The sequence below is a fragment of the Phaseolus vulgaris genome, chromosome 5, assembly GCF_051622355.1.
Source record: "Phaseolus vulgaris cultivar YP4 chromosome 5, ASM5162235v1, whole genome shotgun sequence".
NCBI lineage: Eukaryota > Viridiplantae > Streptophyta > Magnoliopsida > Fabales > Fabaceae > Phaseolus > Phaseolus vulgaris.
In genome coordinates, this window is record NC_143502.1 from 32,846,028 (window position 1) to 32,861,558 (window position 15,531).

Consider the following 15,531-nt stretch of genomic DNA (forward strand, 5'->3'; position numbering starts at 1 on the left):
CGTCTCCCTTCTCTGGTAAAATTACTTCCTTTATATATAAAAAAAAAAAAACATAAACCCTTACTAACCAAGGCTAAAAAATTGTTGACTTAGTAAGATTGCTTTTAAGAAAATTGCAGAGTGCAATAACCCAACTACCCTGAGTAAATCCATACACAAATCATAAGATAACACCCCACCCTCAACAGAAAACACTGGCATCAATTTATTCTATAAGCGTATAACATCAGAAAATAATGTCAAATTCATTTATCCATACCACTCTTAATCTTGAATGTGAGGGCAGTATAGAGTAGTCAACAAGAGCATATACAGTGTTGTAGATGAGGTAACATAACGGATGAGTAAACATAAGATAGGAAATGCATTGGAGAGAAAGTAGAGGTGGGATCTATTGAGCAAAAGATGGTATAATCACGCATGAGGCTTAATTAATTAGTGATGAAACCACAAATCAAGATTAGCATGGCATAATATTTCTTTCTTCTAAACTTAATCAATATGGCTCTAGCTCATTATAATACTCTTTTCATTCTCTTTTAATATAGAGAAAACCACATTAACCACTCCTCATCATATAGTATAACAAAGGCTAAGTTGTCTCAACAACCAGATAGCAAAATCATCTTTCTAACAACAAGCAGGATTGTTAAGTTTCAAATTTATTTACTGCCTACAAGGATAGCGGTATGGAATCAGAGGGTCTGCTAACAAATATTCTCTCACAAAATTAGCCCAGCTCTGGTAAGATTTGAATTTCATGATTTCATTAGAAGCCAACATTGCAACACTACCCCTTGAATGGGAAATTTTTTGAAGATCTTATGAGCTTTCTGCCTTTACTCCAGTAACCTGTTTTATGAACAAGTACAGGTTTGAAGACAAGATGTTAAAAAATTTAAAAGCCGACTATGAATCGTAATTTGTTTTTCCTGTGAAAATGACTCAAGAGATAAGGATAACTATCACAGAAGTCATACAAATTGAGGTAAAGAGACTTAACAAATTAAGTATTTGTCTACTGTGTGCCAAAGAGATAACTAATCAAAACATTCATATGGACAAAGCCAGAATACATTCACATTAGGAAAGAAGAAACAGGAGGAATTTGGAGGATGGGTATCCTCCTTGCAGAAAAGGATAGTTCACATCCAAAATTAAATAGAAGTGTGCCAATATCTCTCAGTGAAAGCAATATTATACCAAATCAACTCTAACAAGGTAAGCAAATCCAATGGAAAATTCAAACATTCAGAATAAAACAAAGACAGCAAGAAATTTGTTTGCTTATAAAATACATTTCCAGGACACTCTTTCTTCTTTTACTCCATCCAAAACCTCTGAAATCAATGAAGAAGACTAGAAATGCTTCATATCCCGAGTACATACCCAAGTTTCACCAAAAACAACGAAAGGTCTGTTCCAATTTCCAAATGTTGCTATCCAGCAATGTAAATAACAACCAACAACATTATCGCAGATCCACCAACCAAATCAACATGTGTGAAATTCAATTATTAATATTTACAGGAAATAAATCATCCATCCGGAGAGGGTAGGAGAAAAATGACATACCAAGTACAAACACTCTTCAACCTAAACACCAGTAATAAACTATTTATTCATTAATACCAAGCCTAACCAGTTACCACTATCACTCGCAAGAAAATCAAATAGGTTACTACTCTCTTGTCCGTAACTACTAAAATCAATGCAGAGCTAACAAAAGACACTGAAACAAAAAAAAAAAAGTGAAAACTCTTAATCCATGTAAGAACTGACGTTCAGGAAAACGGAATTCAGATAGGGTTCTAATTTAACTGCCTACAAGGAGCATTTGCAAAATGAACTGTATATAATATTTCAATCACAAAAACATAGTCAATGAAATAAATTTGAACGTCCAAGAGACATACAATACTACTGATTCATCAGAGTGCAAACTTCGTGAAAACCTCTACTTCCTTTCCAAAACCAAGGGGCAGGGGGTAATCATTGTATTCAACATTCAAGCTCCACACTCATTTAAAGGCAACACTAACAATAATAAACATGGACAAACTCACAGCGATAAAAGGGGACTCTTGGGGATGGAATTCAATATTGTATTTAGGTTGAGAGCAGCCACCACCAGCACCACCAAATATGCTACCTTTATGATAACAACAAAGAAAATTAATTTTTTTTCATAAACACAATCTAATAACATTAAATAGTAATAAAAACATTCAATTCTGAAAATTCATAAAAGTGTTTAAAAACTTTATTCTTTTAGTGATTATGATAAACTACAGAAGAACAATCCTTAAACAATGTATTAAACTCCACAAGCCAGTTTCAGTAACAATACTGTAGGTTCTATTTCCAAAGTAATTACAACTCGTATTGTAACGGCAACCTACTAGCGCTCGTTGCTAAACTGAGCAACAAGCATTTACCACACAGTCTATACTTCTGGCAAGATGCTAAGTTGACTCATTGTCACTGAATCTTCTAAGCAGTCTGATATAGATCAAGGGAACAATTTCTTGACTTACATATTTATGCTGCTTTTCTCATCTTAAAGACAACATTACCAAGATTTTTGGTTTTACAAATATTAGACAGTGCATAGGCTGACAGTGTATAGGCTGTTATTCTGTTAGTTTCTTGTTAGTCAGTTCGTGTGTTTTCTCTCTGTATATAATCTCTTGTAGCTTCACCACAGTAATACAATAATATTTTCTCTCTCATTCTCTTATATTCCAATATGGTATCCTGAGCCACAATTTTCTTCATCTTCTTCTTCTTCTACTACTTCTACCTCTGACCATTATGCTCCGGTGTTATCCATGACCACCTCCACTAACGTTCACCATTTCAATACCCCTATTTCCCTCAAACTCAATGATAACAATTTCCTTGTATGGAAACAACAGGTTCTAGCTACCCTACGAGGTCTTGAGTTAATGCATTTCTTGGATGGAAATGTTGTTCCTTCTGAGTTTCTGCAAAACCAAAACAACCAAACTCAAGAAAATCCTGCATATGGTTCTTATCACAAACAAGATCAACTTCTTGTGGCATGACTTCTTGCTTCCATGTCTTCTTCTCTCTTAACCAAGATGGTGGGTCTTGATTCATCGGCTCAAATCTGGAATCGCCTCCTCACCTACTATGCCTCTCACACTCGCCCAATGGCAAAGAAGTTATGCCTTCTCCTAAAGACTCCAAAGAATGAACGCTCCATTTCCACTTACGTTTATGATATCAAGAAAATTGTTGACTCTTTGGCTGTTGTTGGTTCTCCAGTTTCCACTGCTAATCACTTTGATGCTATTCTCGATGGGTTATCCCCAGATTTTGATGGGTTCATCACATCCATTCGCTCACACAGTGACCCGTATACTGTGGATGATCTTGAAGCACTTCTTCTTGCACAAGAGGAACGATTTGACAAACATAAATTGGCTCAAGATCCTCTCCTTCAGGTTAACACTATTTCTACTCCTTGGCTTGTCAAGAATCAAAACCGTAAGAAATTTTCCACCTACACTCCTCAAGGAGGACGTTCATACACTGCTCCTACTCGTCCCTCTGCTCGTCCTTCGTCCTATCAACCTTCTTCTTGGTATTCTGTCAAACAGTTTTGCCAAATTTGTCACAAATCTGGTCACACTGCACATGCATGTTGGCATCGTTACGATCCTCCACCCACCACCTCCTTCAATTCTAATGTTTCACAACATACTCAGAACTTTGATAATGACTCTGCACCCTCCATTCTTGGTGCTCCTTCCACCATCGAAGACCCTCTGTGGTATCCCGACACTGGTGCAACACACCATGTTACAAAAGACTCCAAGATCTTCACACACAAACAACCCTATCATACTGGGTTTAGGTAATGACGACCTCAAGCTAGGTAATGGCCAAGGTATGCATATTTTACATACTAGGTCTGCTTCCTACATTGCTCCTCACTCACACACTGTTTTCAAACTTCATAATCTTCTACATGTTCCAACTATTACCAAAAATTCTCATTTGTGTTGCTCAATTTGACAAAGACAATAACGTTTACTTTGAATTCTTTCCTAACTTTTGCAACGTTAAACATCAGGTAACTCAATAGATTTTACTTCAAGGAGTCATTAAAGATGGTCTTTATGTGTTCCCTCCCTCCAGTAATCTCACTGATTGCACTGTTAACTATGCTTCCTAGAAACCCATGATTCCTACTTTACAGCTTTGGCACAATAGACTTGGTCATTGTAATTTCTTTGTTGTTAAACGCATTTTGAATAGCTGTAATGTTGCTTATTCTTCTACCACACTCTTTTGTGAAACTTGTATACATGGAAAGTTTTATCAGCTTCCTTTTCATAACTCTGTTTCACAATACACTGCACCGTTACAATTAGTTTTCATTGATATATGGGGTGTTGCTCCTGTATGTGCTTCCAATGGTGCTCGTTATTATATTTCCTTTTTAGATGCTCACACTAAATACACATGGTTGTTTCTCTTGCATAATAAATCTCAAGCGCTAAATTCGCTCCTTCGTTTCAAAACACTTGCAGAAACTCAAACAGGTTTTAAACTGCGTGTTATTCATATGCTTTAAACATTTTACCCAAATGTATGGTATTCTTCATCGGTTTACTTGTCTCCACACCCATGAGCAAAATGGCTCTATCAAACGCAGGCATATGCACATCTTTGATATGGGTTTAACCCTTCTTGCTTTTACTTCGTTACCCATCAAATTTTGGGGTGAAGCCTTTACCACTGCCATGCATATCATTAATATTCTGCCTTCCCCTGTTTTACAAAATAAATCTCCATATGAATTGTTGTTTCACAAACCTCCTGTATATAATACATTAAAAACCTTTGGGTGTGGTTGCTATCCTTTGCTTCGACCCTATAACAAACACAAGCTTGATTTCAAATCTGCATGCTGCCTTTTTCTTGGCTACAGCATTCATAACAGAGGCTATATTTGTCTCTCTAACACTAGTAAGGTCTATATTTCTAGGCATGTTATTTTTCATGAAGAATTATTCCCTTATGATATTCCTGGATATAAGTTTCATCCTTTTGTACATGATAACATTGCTTCTGACTGTTTGAACCAAGCTATCACTGTTATCCACTCCTTTGCTATTAATTCTTCTATTGTTTCCCAACTCAGTCCTGATTCTACTGTACCTACTAATCCTAATCCTTCTACCGCTTTGGTGCCTACCTCTTCCACTGACCCTGGCACTGTCAATACTCATCGTATGACAACAAGATCCAAGACAGGTATTTTCAAACCCAAAACTTTTCATACTCACTCTGTTTTACTGTCACCGGTTCCAACATTTGTCGCCAAAGCTCTCTCTTCTCCTCCTAGGTTTCAAGCAATGACTGATGAATACACTGCTCTTCTCAACAATCACACTTGGTCCTTAACATCTCTTCTTGAAGGAGCTAAAGTTGTTGGATGCAAATGGCTTTTTAAAAACAAATACCATGCGGATGGTTCCTTTCACCGGCACAAAGCTCGCCTTGTTGCTAAGGGATTCAGTCAAACAAAAGGGTGTGATTACAATGATACATATAGTCTTGTGGTTAAACCTTCCACCATTCGGCTCGTCCTATCTCATGCGGTTTCTGCTAATTGGCCTATCCATTAAATTGACGTAAACAATGTTTTTCTGAATGGAGATCTTCAGGAGGATGTCTATATGAAATAGCCACCGGGTTTTGTGTCCAATTCTCCACATCTAGTTTGCAAACTTCACAAAGCTTTATATGGTTTAAAACAGGCTCTGCGATCCTGGTTTCAAAAGCTAAGTACCACTCTTCAAACTTTTGGTTTTCACTCTATCAAAAGTGACTCTTCTTTATTTGTTCAATTTCATTCCTCATACACAATCTTTATTCTAATTTATGTTGATGATATTATCATCACAGACTCTTCCTTACAAGAAGTTCAAAATCTCATATCCAAACTCAGCTCCTGTTTCGCACTCAAGGATCTTGGCCCTCTTCATTACTTTCTCGGTGTCCAGGTTAATCGTCTTCCCAATGGTGGTCTGCACTTGTCTCAGCATAAATATATAAATGATCTCCTTATACGTACAAACATGCATGCTGCTAAACCACTACCCACACCCATGCAAACTAACCTTTGCATACCAAAAGATGTGTTCTTTGCTCTGCATGATCCATCCATGTTTTGATCAGTTGTGGGAGCCCTTTAATATATCCTCGTCACACGTCCAGAACTGTCCTATACAGTGAACAAGGTGTGTCAGTTTATGGATGACCCACAAGACCATCATTGGAAGGCAGTTAAACGCATTCTACGCTATCTTGTTGGTACTCGTTCAACATAGCTCCTGCACAAATGTTCGTGCTTTTAGTGATGCTAACTGGGGCAGCAACATTGACGACAGGAAATCTACCATTGGCTAGCTACTGTGTATATTATGGTCTCAACATCATTGCCTGGTCCTCCCACAAACAACGGGTTGTTTCACGTAGCAGCACTGAAGCTGAATATCACAACATTGTTGTGTCTCTAACTGAAGTCATTTGGTTGCAATCTATCCTACATGAACTGCACCTTTCCTCCACTCAACAACAGTTATTCTCGGACAACCTGGGAGTTGTTCTTCTCAACGCCAACCCCATCATGCATTCTCGAACCAAGCATTTCGAACTAGACTTACATTTGGTTAAAGATTATGTTCAACAAAACAAAATTCATTTGCTTCATCTCCCTGCCAGATTCCAAGTTGCTGATACATTCAACAAACCTATTGTTGGTCCCTCGTTTCTGGATTTTCGACATAAACTTATGGTTGTTGAACCACCCCCATAAGTTTACAGGAGAGGATATTAGACAGTGCATAGGCTGACAGTGTATAGGCTTCTATTCTGTTAGTTTCTTGTTAGTCAGTTCGTGTGTTTTCTCTCTGAATATAATCTTTTGTAGCTTCACCCCAGCAATACAATAATATTTTATCTCTCATTCTCTTATATTCCAATAACAAAAGAAGCTAGTATAATCTAGCTAGTTCTCAGACAAAATTTTCCTATTTTTTTTTTCTGTTTCAACTCTTCCAATACAACAATGTACTATTTAATCAACAGAGGCTATTGCTTTATATTAATGAATCCTGTTTCTTCAAAAACAACTTGTCAACATAGGCACCAATATTCAATACTAAAATGTTTCTAAACTAACGGTTGCCATACAAAAAATTATTCTACCATAAGCATTTAGATCAGAATTTAAAAAAACTGGTTTACGTAGGCAAAGTTAGCCATTTGTAAAGATGGTAGATAGGAATGAGAATCTCATAGTAGTCCTCTCACGCACTTTACTGATTTCTTGAAAGTGGGATCAAGGTTAAAATTCACCCATACCATTTATTAAATAGTTTTAAAAATTCGCACTATTTAAACAACTATTTTGACTATTTACCCATTTCTAGACACTATTCATGATAAACTGAAAACAATGCTTACCAAGTGCTCGATGAAATGTTTCAATCAATTCAATGAATACATCAAGGCCAGAATAGTGCTGCCATTCGATCATCAATATCATTCCCTGGCTGTTTCGGACCGGATATCATCATAGACAACATCATGTATTTTCGCTTCATGCACAAACCAGGAGGTAAGTTGTAAATAACTAGTAATACAGGCCATGAACTGTGATTTGTACTCATATTACCAAACGGATTCATTCCGTCTGTAGCTAAAACCAAGTCGGATATTTCTTGATTCTTTACCAAACTCTGGAAAGTCATCATCAAATTTCTTCCATTGAATAGAATCAACTGGATGTCGGTACATGCCATCGCATTTCCTCTCATCTGCAAGCCATCTAAGGTTCTTAGCATCGTCTGGGTTTGCAAACAAACGCTTCATCCTAGGAATGATGGGAAGATACCACATAACCTTCATTGGGGGTCCATGCTTTTCCATTTCATCAATAGAATCATCATCTTTTTGTTTCAACTTATAACGTGATAACCCACACCTCGGACAACTTTTCAACAATTCAAAATCTTTCCGGTATAATATACAATCATTAGGACATGCATCTATCTTTTTGTACTCCATACCCATTGGACAAAGAATCTTTTTGGCCTCGTAATGACGATTAGGTAGACTCTTTCCCTCTGGAAGCATATCCTTCAACAGTTGGAGCAATTTCGTGAAGCTTTTATCAGTCCATCCGTTTATTGCCTTCAAATTCATCAATCTTAACACCGCCGACAACCGTGTGAAGTTAGTTGATCCAGGATACAAAGGAGTCTCTGCATCTATTGACATACTTCCATATCCATGCGCTTTTGCAAAACACTCAGCTCCCACATCACGAATCATGTCCTCCAATCGATCATCATCTCCATCATTGTGTACTGCTTCATCCATGGTAGAACCCACATATTCTTCAGTTAAGGAAACACGTGGTAAATTTAATAATTCACCATGCCATGTCCAAGTTGTATAAGACCGAAGAAACCCATCACATAGCAGGTGTTCCCTCATGATATTCACATCCAGTATCCTTCCATTCAAACAGTTAACGCACGGACAACTGATCTTTGCTCCATCATGACCACTAATAATCGTGTTACGCTGCGCAAATTGTATAAATTCCTCTACTCTTCTTTCGTACTCATCACTTATACGAACAACATTAATCCAACCTCGATCCATTATATATTCTGGAATAGTTAGGATTTTCTAATAATTAGTATTCTCTCTCACACATTTGCCGAGGGTCGAACACCCCCAGACTCAATCCAAACACGATTATTCTATTCTAAAAGTAACAATAACTAACATAACATAAAACTTGTATTAAAATGTAATTAACAACTAACTAAATATATAATAGAAATTTAAGAAAATACAAGTTATATAATACAAATTTATATATAATAATATATAAATTAGTTGTTTCCGTAACTAATTTATTAAATTATATATAAATTATAATAAACAAAAATTCAAAATACACACAAATATATAATTTATTAGTTATTAGTTATAAATTCCAAGTTGTATTAAGTTGTATTAGTTATTAGTTATATATAAATTATAATACAGAAAAATATAAATTCAAAATATTAAATAAAATTCAAAAAAATTTAAATACAACACCAACCTTTCCGTCGTGAACAAGCTTGTTGGAACGAAGACAAAGGCGAAGGCGGCGGCAGAAGCGGTGGCGGTGGCGGAGCAGGAAAACACCAGCGAAGACCAATGGAACAGTAACCTAAATGCAAATGCGCAAAAGAAGTTAGGAAACAAAAATGTCAATGCCAACGAAGTGAATAATGAATGATGCGAAAATGAAAACGAATGAATGAAACTGAAACTTACAAAATGCAGAGAGAAGAAACTGAGCGCAAGAACGTGGAAACGAAGAGCGGAGAAGAAAGTGAAAGGCTGAAACTAGTGGCGCGCTTCAAATTTTTAGGGTAAAATTGATTTACAAATGCGGTTCTATAGTAAAACCGCATTTGTAAATCAATGCCAATGATTTACAAATGCGGTCATATTAAAGACCGCATTTGTAAATCAGTGCACATTGATTTACAAATGCGGTCTTTAATATGACCGCATTTGTAAATCATTGGCATTGATTTACAAATGCGGTCTTTAATATGACCACATTTGTAAATCATTGGCATTGATTTACAAATGCGGTTTTACTCTAGAACCGCATTTGTAAATCAATTTAATTTCAAAAATGCCACCGCGTTTTTTACAAATGCGTTTAATCGCAAACACGCACTTAATAAGGAGTATTCTTTTAATCTTTTTGCACTAGTGGTTGTCTGGATAACATTGTTATGCAGGTGATTGTTATTAATGAATGAAGAAAAATTGATCAATGATTGAGTGTTTTGGAAATTGTATGCAATTGTTTGGATAACATTGATAAGCAAGTGATTGTTATTAATAAATGAAGAAAAATTGATAAAGCAAACGCATTTAAAAAAAAACTTACTATGACGATTATTGTAATATATGACATAAAAAATTTGATTTGACGACTGGTAGAAATATTTGTCATAGACAATCACTTACTATGACAATTTTGATGAGAACCATCATGGAAAGTCATATTTTTTATAATTGTTCTAAAAATAACAAGCATAGAAAGTTTGGTTTGAACATAATATGACAGATATTTTGCACATTTTATGACAGTTTATATACAACAATCATAGTAAGTCAACCTACTATGACAGTTTTTCAACTAGCATAGAAAGTGCATAGTTCTTATATCACCTCAGAACCGTCACAAAAATCTTGTGTAACCGTCATAAAAAAAGTCTTGTTTGTACTAGTGGGTTGATTAATTATTCTTATAATTAATAGGTATGACTATTGATAGTGAGTATGTGTTAGTAGCTTTAGCTTTATTTATACATCCAAAAATAATAAGTATATTAATTAATGCATATGTCTTATCAAATAAGGTTATTACTACCATTATTATGTTTTTGTGTATTAATATGTCACCCAAATGAGAACATTATTATGTATAGAATGCTTGTTTTTTTTTTTTAATTTATGACACAAAAGTATTAATGTTAAGCATGTGTTAATTGCATGTATTTGTTCATGTATCTCTATATTTGCATGATATGTTTGTTTCAATCTTTAATGAGTTGAATTTCTTGTTGGAGTAAACAAGTTCAATTTCACTTATATGTGTTGGATCTTGATTTGGCTTCTCAACTTGAAAAACCTATTGCTATTACTGATGTAGTAACAATGAAGAGAAAGTTCATTCTAAGACTTAGAAAAGGTCAAACAAACTTGCCTAATGTTTATGTGAATGAACATAAGTAACATTAGGTTTGCTCTTCCAAAAACACAAAAATATAGAACTCCTAGCTTTGTTGATTATATTAGTCTTTTTCTTATGAGACATAGACACTAACATGTTTGTATTATCCTTCAGAACATCAACACAGTTTTATTGTATCAAGATGGTCTTCATCTTAATTCTTCATAATACAAAATAGTTCTCCCAAAAAAGTTCTCGATGCCAAACTTGTTGGTACTATTTTCAACTTCTTTGACTTTCTTTTTCTTTTTCCACAGACTATGTAAATTATTGATTTCTTAACAATAATATATAAGACAATACAAGAATAAAATTGAAAGAAATGACTCATATTAGCATTGAAAAAATTTATGTAAAGAGTCTACCATATTCAAATATTCAATATATTGTATAATGGTCTGAAATATAAAAGGTGACAGAAAATATTTAAAACAACTAAACTCTAGTAAAATATCTTTTACGTTATTTCATCATATCGTCTTATTGAGATTTGTTTGTTAATCACGAGACATATATAGAGTAAATCATCATCACTTTTCCTTTATTAAAGTCCCTTTATTAGTAAATAAAGAAGAAAATCTCGAAGAACACTTGTCATGATGAATGTTATGAGATGGTGACTCATAAGCATTACATATTTATTGAATTGAAAAACTAGAAAGACGTGATGTGATCAATGATAGTGCTAGGACTAATTTGTATCATGGGAAAAGATGGCAAGCGATGATGGTGGGAAAAGGGTGTGAAGTTAATATCCAACCCCTCAAATGTCATAAAAGAATTCTTGAAACAGCTTCATATGGTGAGGTGGTAGAGTCATTGCCAAATACAAGCTGCCATCATTTGTTGAGCTTGGAATTATGATTGCTAGCCCCTCGTATATAATCCAGCCAGGTCTCATGAAGATCGGTCTTCCCCAACCAAAGTCAGCATCATAGACTGGAAACTTAGCCCAGCTATTGATACCCACATCTGGACACCCAAAAGTATGTGCTCCAGGAACAAGAGCATTTAGATCAGGCTGTAGCTTCAGATAGTCAAGAGCTGATCTCAAATATTCGTTGTCCATTCTCATTATTCTGTTGTGGATTTGATTTGCAGCATACCATGTAGGTTTTTACACGAGATCTCCTGCCAAGCTTTGGGAATGGTGGAGAAGATAGCATTGCCAAGGTAACCAGGAGGGAGGGGAGGTTGCAGCCTTGACCTTCCATTAATTGGAATATATAGTCTGGTTTCTTGGTCTTCAGGAAGGCCTCTTGCTTTGGACACACTTCTCCATATATGAGCTGCCAACATCTCATAAGTGCTATAGTTTATTGTGTTGCCATCTTCTTTCGACTTGCCCTTGAGGATGTTGAGTTGGTCACGACTCAATTTTAAAATAGAGGAAACCACAGTTGTGGTGGTGGTGGTGGTGGTGGTGGTGATGGGTGGTGAGAGCTGGTATTCGTGGTGAGGAAAAGCTGGTTGAGGTGGGTCCCTGGCACGAAGTAAGTTCCTGTCAATAAATGGGGGAACAGAAATGGGGATGCCACGAGCCACATTGGACCATGAATTGATGAAGTGAGCACCTGATTCTCCATCTGCTACATGGTGCACTTTACCAACGCCTATTGAGACCCCTCCACATCTGAAATATGTTACCTGAATGCATGCAGTGCAGTGCAGCGAATAGTTAGTTTCATTTTATCCTTACAAAGAGAAAGAAAAGGAACGCACCTGTAACACCACTAACGGATATGTTTCAATCCCGGCAGAATAATCCACCGTGGGAATAAGGTTGCTATGGTTAAGGTTGTGAGTGAAGTGGTCCATGGCAACGGTGGCATGAGCCTCAACGAAAAGTACACCCTGACCGTCACAATAAATCTCCATGCGGTGGTCGTCACCGTGGCGGAGGCGGGCGGCCATTGGGTAGAAAAGGACGAGGGTCTTACTTAGGGCTTCTTTCAGAATGTTGGGATGGAAGAAATTGGATGTCCCGTTTGGGTTGTAGAAATAGAGGGTGGGAATGTGGTAATTCCCCGCCAGCAAATCCAGGTCTGAGTTCCACAACACCTTCCGCGGGGTAGCCTCTGCGGGTTGCACCATTATCGACTCCTTCACACTAATCGTCATAATCTCTGCTTACAACTAGGGATAGACGTTGTGTTAAGGGTTGCTTTTATTTATAAAGATTATCCTTGTTTTTGTATAAGGATTGATGTATCCTCGTCTATGAAGCTCGGATACGGCTAAAAATGTATCGTCGGTGTGTCCGATACATTGCGGACACGGACACGCGGCGGAAGCGTGCCCGACACGGTGTCGGACACTTTTTATTGGGCCGCAAACGGTCCTCTTTTTGGATACGTCGGAGGAGACAAGTTTCCCTCTTTGAACACGCCAGAAAAGCTCGGAAAAAAAAACGCGGTTCAGTGTTTTAAAGAACTCTTCTTTTCCACACTAAATCTCAGATAAAATATGATAAAATCTCAAACAAAATATTAAAATCTCCAAAAAGTAAAAGTTAAACATTATGTTTTTCTTGATTTTTTTTCATATAACAAAATATATTACTACATTTTAATTTATATATAGTCGTGTCCTATAATTTTCAGTTTAGCCATATCTCCGTGTCCGTGTGTCGTATCTGTGTCTGGACTTCCTACATCCTCGCCAACAAATCCATGTTTGACATCCACAACACCTTCCGCGGGGTAGCCACTGCGGGTTTCACCATTATCAACTCCTTCACACTACTCGTCATCAATCTCTGCTTACAACCTACAGGCATGTATCCACAATGTCCTATATATCTAACCTAATTCAATTAATGCTCTCACCATTTCTACTCAACTAACTTCCTCCTACGTAGTACTATTTTTTATTATTCGTGATCTCTGTTACAGCACGTTTGTAATTTGTTTTAAGTTATCTTCTTATTTAGTAAGGAACAGTTGAAATCTACCATAAGTAAAATTGTAACCCAACTTAGAAAAAAAATTAGCAATCACACCTGAAATCAGAAATTTTTATAAATTTTCTCTTTAATTATTTTTTATTTTCTACTCTTTTTTCCTTGTGTTTTGTAACCGGGTGAGTAGTGTTGGTTACCAAATGAATTTGAGAAAAGATGAATTGTTTGGATCTATTTGTTACCAAAGAAATCTGAATGCGGATATGCAAAGAAACTGTGGAGGGAGTGTCTCACTCGTGAATAAAGAAAGGAAGAAAAAGTCTTCTTTCGTTAATGTTTTCTGTCCATTTATTTTCCTTTTCACTCTTAAAAGTTAAGTAGCACACGACACTGATAAAACATTGACACAAAAATACGTATATCTAAAATGTAGGACACGGAGATATGAATCTATATATTATATAAATATCAATTATATAAATTGACAATAAAGATTTATGTGCATAAGTATGTTCCAAATTATTTTTTGGAGCAGAAAAATATTTTTCATGACTGGTTTAAAAGGATTTGTTTCTTAAGTTTATAATCATAATAAAAATTTATACAATAAATTTGAGCTTTTAGAAAATTAATGTATTTTTTCTTTTTAAAATTGTATTAGAATCGTAATAGAATTGTCAGAAATCCAACAAATACTTTTTGAATTTGACACTTTACGGATACGTGTCCTACAAGTGTCATACGAGTGTCGGTGTCTAATATGAGTATCTGACATCTATATACCATTTAAGAAAAGTGTCTGAACTTTCATAGCTTAAAAGGTTTGTGTTAAATTACCATCTTATATTTTCTCTAGACAAGTAGAATTTTATTTTCACTCTTTTTAACACGATTTACTTTTAATATTATAACATTAATTATAGTCTCATATATAGGTGATTGTTGGGCCCATTATCAAGATATCATAAACTCTTACCCCATTTCATTATTGAGTGTTAGAAATATAGTTGGCAGCTCACCTACTTCTATATTACCTCATGTCGGTGGATTTTCCTCAACTCCTTCTTTCTAATGAATGTCTTCGTTCTCTCATAAGTGTTTTCCTTGCAAACTCCACATGGTATTTGTAAAAGGTACTTCGACGTTTAAATAAGATCTGTATTCAGTGCTGGATATACTATTAAGGCATTATGATGACGTATCTTTTCTCGAAATCTATGATTGCTTATATGATTATCATGAACCCTTTGTTATTAGGCCAAAGTAACATTTTGGATTACAATTAAGAGTGTATTACCTAATGTCTAATCATTGTTTGAAGCGGTCAATCTACTATTGGAATTTATAAATTTCATCATATTGGTCGACACGAACAAGGTATTAAGAGTTGCATCTAAACATGTTTGATATCGAAACAGGAAAAAAAAAATTAATAGACATGGCCAAACATTCACAAATTAATATACTCATTCCTTCCCAATATAGATGGATTTTAAAAGTATGTTTATGTCTTGATCTCATATTCTTTCATTTGTTGTGATATTTTCTGTCCATTACACTAGTGCAGAAAGGCAAAACGAGTGCGGCTATTTTAAATTTATAAGGGCGGCTATATAGCCGCATTTGATTAGCACGCACTTGTAAATCGAAGAGATAAGAATGCGACTATATAGCCGCACTTGTAAATACCATTTATAAGTGCAGATATTTCTTATAGCCGCACTTGTATATGCCAAAACATTAAAAAAATTTAAAACACCGCCAATAT

At 35.7% G+C, this 15,531-nt stretch overlaps 1 pseudogene across 1 annotated transcript; it reads right to left on the reverse strand.

Moving 5' to 3' along the window:
• Positions 1–11,376: 11,376 nt before the first annotated feature.
• On the reverse strand, positions 11,377–13,044 carry LOC137835419 (shikimate O-hydroxycinnamoyltransferase-like; annotated as a pseudogene). The gene is made up of 2 exons (XR_016520992.1): positions 12,584–13,044; positions 11,377–12,508 (listed from the first exon to the last, which is right to left on the reverse strand). The product of XR_016520992.1 is annotated as a shikimate O-hydroxycinnamoyltransferase-like (transcript).
• Between the last annotated feature and the right edge of the window lie 2,487 nt (positions 13,045–15,531).